Source organism: Borostomias antarcticus (assembly GCF_949987555.1).
Source record: "Borostomias antarcticus genome assembly, chromosome: 15".
Taxonomy (NCBI): domain Eukaryota; kingdom Metazoa; phylum Chordata; class Actinopteri; order Stomiiformes; family Stomiidae; genus Borostomias; species Borostomias antarcticus.
Genome location: NC_140248.1, coordinates 19,700,096 through 19,707,595, shown reverse-complemented (window position 1 = coordinate 19,707,595; position 7,500 = coordinate 19,700,096).

The window sequence follows — 7,500 nt, the reverse complement described above, 5'->3', positions numbered from 1 at the left end:
TGCTTTTAGCTCATTCGTGTAATTGGTCTCCAATTGGAAAGGGATGTATACTGTTCATGTAACGTGATGTCATTAGAGGCGCCAAACCTCAGCTGTCATCAAATGTGTGCGCGCATGCCTTCTTGTGTGTGCGCATGCTCGCATGCATGTGTGTGCTTGTGTGTGTGTGTGTGTGTGTGTGCGCTGCTGTCAGATAGAGTCGTCAGAGGGGTGCAGGAGAGGGCGCTGAGTGCGCGGTGTCGTCAGCGGCACAGCCGTTGCTCTGGCCGGGATCTCACAAGGATTTACTCCCTCTCTCTCAGATTAGGGGCTATGGGGGCTAAAATGGCCGTGCTGTTTGCACTCTCATGCGCTGATAAGCACCATTAACGGGGCACTAATCCCGCTGCGCTGTGGGACCGGGGGCGAGGGGGGGGGGGGGGGTTGGGGCTGGCAGGCCGGAGGCCGGGGAGAGACGCGTCCAGCGCTGGCCAGAGAAGGAGCCCGGAGGGGGGGGGGGGGGAGAAGGGGATACCGCGCAGCGTTAGGGGAACGGCGCGGGGGAGCGGAGCTGGCGCCACGCTCTGGGCCCCCACGGCGCCGGGCTGCGGGGTTCTGTTCTGCGGGGCTGCTGACAGGTGTGTCGGGTCCCGGGCTACGGCTCTGGTGACCCGGGGACGGTTAGCCGCGGCGAGCTGGCTGTTGATGTGTGCGTTAATCCCCGGGCCCAGCTGTTGCGGTTGTCACGCCGGTGAGTGGTGGCGGGGCAGGTGGTCTGCAGGCTCAGGTGGCCTGGGCGCATGTCCCAGGCACAGATCACCCGGCACCCGCGGGGATGACTAAACGTTTACTCGTCAGGGGGCTCGCCGCTCGTCACTTCAGCGAGACCCTGGAAAAATGCGGAGCGCATTTTTACGGATCCGTTCACCCTCCACGTGTCTCTCTGTGTGTCAGTCATGCGGCCGTTGCAAACCTAGGGAGCACTAAGCAAGTTAAGGACCGGCTTTGTGGCGCACCAAACCTCTTTCCTCTATGGACAGATTACTACTCCTGTAAAGAAAACAGATTAGTTTAATGAACGGTGGTGTTTACAAGTGAGCACTGTTAAATGGAGGTCCTTGGTGCTCGCAGCCCAGTTGTCTCCTTGTCAATTGGATTCGCAGGTCGTGATTAAAGTGGATTAGTTTATCTTAATTGCCATTTTGAAAGGAAGCCACAGTAGCCTACCTGTCCCCGCCACTGTCACGTCTGGTCCAATATCTGCGTCATGACTCTAATCGAATCCAAACCTATCAGACTTATAGTCTTGGCAGGGTGTCTCGCTACCGGGCCACATTCCCAAAATATTGGCATTAAGTCAATTAGGGGGCCCTTGGCGCATGTAACCCCCCCCCCCCCCGGCACTTAGCTTTATTAATGTCTGTCGCCTTGTGTCATTAGTTTCCTTGACTATAATGTGATTCTCTCTCCCTGTTAAGTAAACGTAACAAATGTTGCCGGGGCCGGGGCGTGTCTGGAGTCCTCCATTGATTGGGGGGGTCTGCAGCCGAGACGGAAGGGGGTCTCGCGGGACGCCGCCCGGCGGTGGATACAGTGTCCGGAGCCGCTGTCAGCGAGTCCCCCCTCCGCTCGCCGGGGCCCGGCCCAGACCCGGCAGTGTATCAGCTTGCTGCAGTGCCGATCGCGGGGCTCGTCTGTGGTTATCTGACGGAGCAGACGCGGCCGGAGAGAGAGAGAGGGGGCCGTCTGGGAGGTCGTGTGTGTGTGAACCCGATCAGCCCCAGAGAGCTCTTAACTCCGGCAGAACAGCGCCGTATTGGACATCGGACCCTGCAGATCAAACTCCATTACATTAAGGAAACATTAGACCCGGTATTTAGGGAGTAGATGAGTTGATGCATTTACATTTCAAGGATGTGGGTGTGGGATAGCGTCGGAGGGCCAGGGTGGGTAGACTCAGTCATAACCAATCACATCTGTAGGCCGTTGAGACAGCCAGGATGTCGGCGCTGCTTCCCCTTCTACGGGAGTGGCGCGGCTAGTCCCCTCCAGTCATGTAAAAGATACCAGCTACAGTCCCTGGCCTCACGACTCCTGCGTCATATTAGGAGAAAAGACGTACACAGCAGGACAGTACACATCTTAATTCCAGGGTAGGATTTAAAGGCGACTGAGGTTAAGATTGTTAGCAGTCCTAAAGCCCTCAGAGTGTTCCCTTATTGAAATGTTTCTCAACTCCGTGGACATCGCTGCCAGGTTTAGGGCAGATTTACCTCACCGGTGGGAGAGGATGGCTTTGTGTCAATCTGCCATCTAATGAAATACTCAACTTCTCTGTTTCATTTCAGCGTGTGGAAAACATCCTCCCTCCGGATGAGTTCAGGTATTTCCCTGCTGTCAAAAGAGGCAAATTAAAACACAGCTGGATGCACACAGATGAATTTGGGCCAGAATCAACAGTTGATAGATCAGCACCAGTTGATAGAGCACCACCGCAGGCCAGACAACAGTAGCCTGATATTTCGTAGTCTCATGGGATCTGTCTACATAACAATAACTATATGTACTGGAAAGATGGCAGATCACCCAGATCTGAACAGACTGAAGACTTGCTGTTATGACTTGCTGTGTCCTTCTCCGAGACGAGTTACCGTTAACGGTGCTCTAGTATTTCTCTGGGCAGCAGCCAAACGTGGAGTTGTGTTTGTTCATCTTTGTTTCTAACCCATCCTGTATCTGGGAAGAACGTCGCGTGTAATCCTCCGATCGCTCGTCCCTGCCCAGCCCCAGCCCCAGCCTCAGCCTCAGCCTCAGCCTCAGCCTCAGCCTCAGCCCCAGCCCCAGCCCCAGCCCCAGCCCCAGCCCGAGCCCCAGCCCAAGCCCTAGCCCTAGCCCTAGCCCCAGCCCCAGCCCCAGCCCCAGCCCCAGCCCCAGCCCCAGCCCCAGCCCCAGCCCCAGCCCTAGCCCTAGCCCTAGCCCCAGCCTCAGCCCCAGCCCTAGCCCTAGCCCCAGCCCCAGCCCTAGCACCGGCCCCAGCCCCAGCCTCAGCCCCAACCCCAGCCCGACAGGTCTTATATGTTCAGGGGTGGTCAGGCATTAGGTTGTATTGAAACTGGCACCTGGCCTCCTATGACATGTGTCAGGCTCTTTAGACTAACCAGGGGCCAGAGGCAGCAGGAGTCTGGGTCATGTCGCCACCGAGAGTCGGTGGTCTGAGGTCGATCAGCCGAGGGAGTTGAGAAGGGCCTCGGAAACAATGCCCTGGGAGTGATGGGTGTGTGTGTGTGTGTGTGTGTAGGGGGTAGGGGTGTGTGTGTGTCCTTACAGGCTTGTAGGAGGACTGTGTTTTTCTGCCTGCTGGGGTGTGAGGGTGGCTAAATGGCCCTGGGGTGATCTGTGCCCCTGGTCTCCCCTGGACCGACCCCCCCCCCCCCACACACACACACACCCACCCGCCCCCACACCACCACCACCCCTGCCCCGCCATTGTTGCCCTGTAAACGAGTGTGTCTGTGTAAACCCCCTCCATAGCGGTTTAATCTGCAGCCAGTGGCAGCCCCATTTCACACTGAATGCTTCCCTGTGGGCCCGTGTCTAATTGGACAAATTTGCACAGCGGGGAGGGAGGGGACACGGGGAGGGCGGGGGCCCTGATTTATGGGCGGAGGGCTGCAGCGACAGACAGCTCTGACCACAGGCTGCCCTTCTCCTGGACGACACGCACACGCTGCTATCACATGACCCCCGAGAAACGCCCCGGCTCTTCATAATGAGCAGAGATGTATTTAACCACTCGCATGTAACGTGAGAACGTGGTTAACTGGCCACTTAAAAGTTGTGGTCATATTATGTGTTAGGATCATAAACATGTCTAATCTATTTCGGAGTTATTTATTATGGTATGTAATCTATTCCAGAATATCCCAGCTTACTTTACATGTGTGACTTCACTGTATGCAGATACAGTAACCTCAAATCCATCTCTCGGGCCCTAGACGGCAAGTGGCTGGTAGATGTGAGTACGACTCGTCCAGATGTCTTCAGTCTAGACGAGAGGATCTATCAGGACCAGAGCCCGCCCCCCCCCCCCCCTAGGAATGGAGGCTGGGGTGGAGTGTGTCTCATGGGCCTGGAGTCAGGGAAAGGTCCCCTTGATTACTGCTAATGATCCGGAGGGCTATGACAACATGCGAGCTCGGGCCAGGCCAGAACACACCGGCTCAGAGGAGGCTGGGTTTCCTAACGACCGGCCCTCATTTCCTCACCTGTGATTGAAGGATGGGAGCAGTAATGCGCTCTGTAGGATTGTGGTCCACACTCGGTAAGTGATTGATGAATTTGTCCGTGCTTTTTTTTCGGACTCTCTTGATTGGAAGGAACTATGGACACATACAAAACTAAAAAATAAAATAAATAAAAATAAATAAAAAAAATAAAAATAATAAAAATAATAATAATAATAATAAATGAAATTAGCAATGTGCTCGATAGACACGGGCAAAACGTAACACAGAGAGATCTGTCTCTTCAATTTCAACCTGTGCTTCGGGGATTGTCCAGCAGAACACTCCGGAACATGCAGTAATCCCTGGTCCCCATCTTAGACGGGCCTCATAGTTGAGCTCAAGAGGGTGTTGTTACAGACCCACGGCCCCAACAGATTCCCTTTGCTCCGTAAATCCCCATTATACAAGAAATATCTCCATTATATCATAAGCCTTCAGTTTAATATACACAAAGGCAGAAATCCCAGCCTAGCCGTAACCCCCTACAGCAGAGTCTACGCTCACGTCCGTCCCACCATCTGTATAGACGGACAGCCTTGAGAACACACAGAGAGGATGTGTGTAGACGTTTCAGCCCGCGTTAAAACAACAGGCAGACCTGGATGTTTAGGAGTGACCTGGACGCGTTCATTAGAGCCACGAGGGTGTGTGAAGCTTCCCGACCATCAGGCTGCGTTTCCCCTGACCTGCCTGCTTCCCTACCGGCGGGACCTGGACTCTGTTTCCGTGCTATAAGCGCTCGTCTCAGGGGGTGGAACAGCTCATTTGCTCTCTCAATGGAGGCTGTCTCCTGCCTCGGCCTCCCTGCGCCAGTGTGTGTGTGTGTGTGTGTGTGTGTGTGTGTGTGTGTGTGTGTGTGCGCGTGTGTACGTGTTTCTATGCCTAGCGGTCTAGAGCATGTCTCTGTGTAAACTATATGTGTCATAAATGTTGGGAGAGACGGTGAAAGAGAGGGAGAGAGAGGGAGGCGAGGGAGAGAGAGAGAGAGAGAGAGAGAGATGAATGATGAGACAGAATCTTGTGCTATTGATTTCCTCTCAGTGGATTCTACAGGTTCCACACCATCTGGTGCCATGCTGTCTGTGATGATTTCCCCCGCAATGTTCTAACATGGGGCCGGTCGCGCAGACGATCGTCTTACACGTGGATGTGGGTAAACAGGCCCGCTACCCTATCTAAGAGCACCATGCTTCGGGCGGAGACAATATCCATAATGCATGAATGAGCGTTGGTAAATGCTCGGCGCATTCAACCGAATGTCTTTCTGGAGATGATGAAAATCTCCCAGACACTGAGGTTGCGAGGCGGGGGGGGGGGCAGAGGCAGGACTGGCTGTAGGGGGTAGGGTGGTTGTGGGGTCTGGGGGCGGGTTACAGGGGGGTAGTGGCCTCCTCTCGATCCCCGAGCCTTGGTTTAAAAAGCAAACTTCAGCCCAGCAGTGTTTACCTTGGCCCGCGCAGAGGCAGATCGATGATCTGCAAAGTGGATTTGTTATTGCCTTGTTTTCCTTGGCAGCCCTTGAGAGCAGCCTGCTGATTGCTGGCCCAGATGTCTACAGTATGTGGTAGAGCACTGGATGCTGGGTGCGTTGGAATCCCTCACTTTGAACTGGGTCTCTCTACCTCTCTTTCTCCCTCTCTCTCTCTCTCTCTCTCTCTCTGCTACCTGTTCCATCCTCCTGTTCCATCGTTCTGTCCATCCCAGCAGTGCCACCCAACTATTATGGCGGATCCAACTGCTTCCTCTGCTCAGGCCTAGTATATCCAGTAGCTCTTTCTGCGGTCAAGCCAGAGGCTTCCCTGGCTGCGGCCCTCTCTCTCTCTCTCTCTCTCCGTGGTGCTCTCTCTCTCACTCTCTCTCTCTCGCTCTCTCTCTCCGTGGTGCTCTCTCTCTCTCTCACTCTCTCTCTCTCTCTCTCTCTCTCTCTCTCCGTGGCCCTCTCTCTCTCTCTCTCTCTCTCTCTGTGGCCCTCTCTCTCTCTCTCTCTCTCTCTCTTTCTCTCTCCGTGGTCCCCCCCCCCCTCTCTCTCTTTCTCTCTCTCCACGGCCCTCTCTCTCTCTCTCTCTCTCTCTCTCTCTCTCTCTCTCTCTCTCTCTCTCTCCACGGCCCCCTCACTCTCTCTCTCTCTCTCTCTCTCTCTCTCTCTCTCTCTCTCCGCGGCCCTCTCTCTCTCTCTCTCTCTCCGTGCCCCCCCCTCTCTCTCTCTCTCTCTCTCCGTGGCCCTCTCTCTCTCTCTCTCTCTCTCTCTGCGGCCCCCCTCTCTCTCTCTCTCTCTCTGCGGCCCTCTCTCTCTCTCTCCACAGCCCCCTCTCTCTCTCTCCACCGTCCTCCTCGCCACCTCGCACACGCAGGATGAGCCGTCCCCCGCCGGAGCAGCGCCTCTGCCCAGGCAGAGGTGACCGTCGAATCCCCCCGGAGTCGGTTAAAAGGGTTCGCGTCTTCCATCCGAGGGCCCCTCTGCGCCTGTCTGGACACGGAGATAAAAGGTGGGGTCCATTTGAGCGATGAGCAACCGGACTCGAGTGACCCGCTCCGGAGTGCAGCGCAGCTCCCAGGGACCTGTCCATGCCCCCCCCCCCCCCACCCCCCCACCCCCCCCACTCAGGCTGCTCTCGCAAGCGCCTGTCTTCTTGCCTGTATGTGTGGCCCAAATAAAAATGTTCCTTCCTCGACACTTTAATTGCGGGACACGGAGTGAGGATTTACAAGGCTTGTGCCGGGCCAGGCTGAGATTGTCCAGGGCTGGCGGGGTCGGGGTGCGGGGGGGGTTTCGTGGGGGGGGGGGGCGCTCACGGCTTCTGTCAGCACGTCCTCTGTGTTTACATTGTTTGTCACAGTCACTCATTCTTTTATGCAAACCAATTGACTCCGAGGCTCACCTCCCCTCGTGTGTGACTTTGATCAGAGAGCTAGCGTAAGACTTTAGGGTAGTCCCAGGGTCAGGGGGACCGAGGCGCTGACCCCCACCCAACACTCAGCTTTTATGGGGGAACTAGGCCTACTCTCCTCTAGGCTTTTAGTGAACAAGCGCACTTCAGTATTCATTTGAATCCTTTCTTCGTCTCCTCTAAACACATAACTTATCAGTCTAGTTTACATGGACTAGTCAGGAGCATTAATCCCATAACAATACGAGATCTTATATTTATATGTATGTGGATTTATCTATCTACGGCAGTCATGAGTCACCATTTCCTCTCCCATGCATGTCCCTACTGACTCATGGAGCAATTGA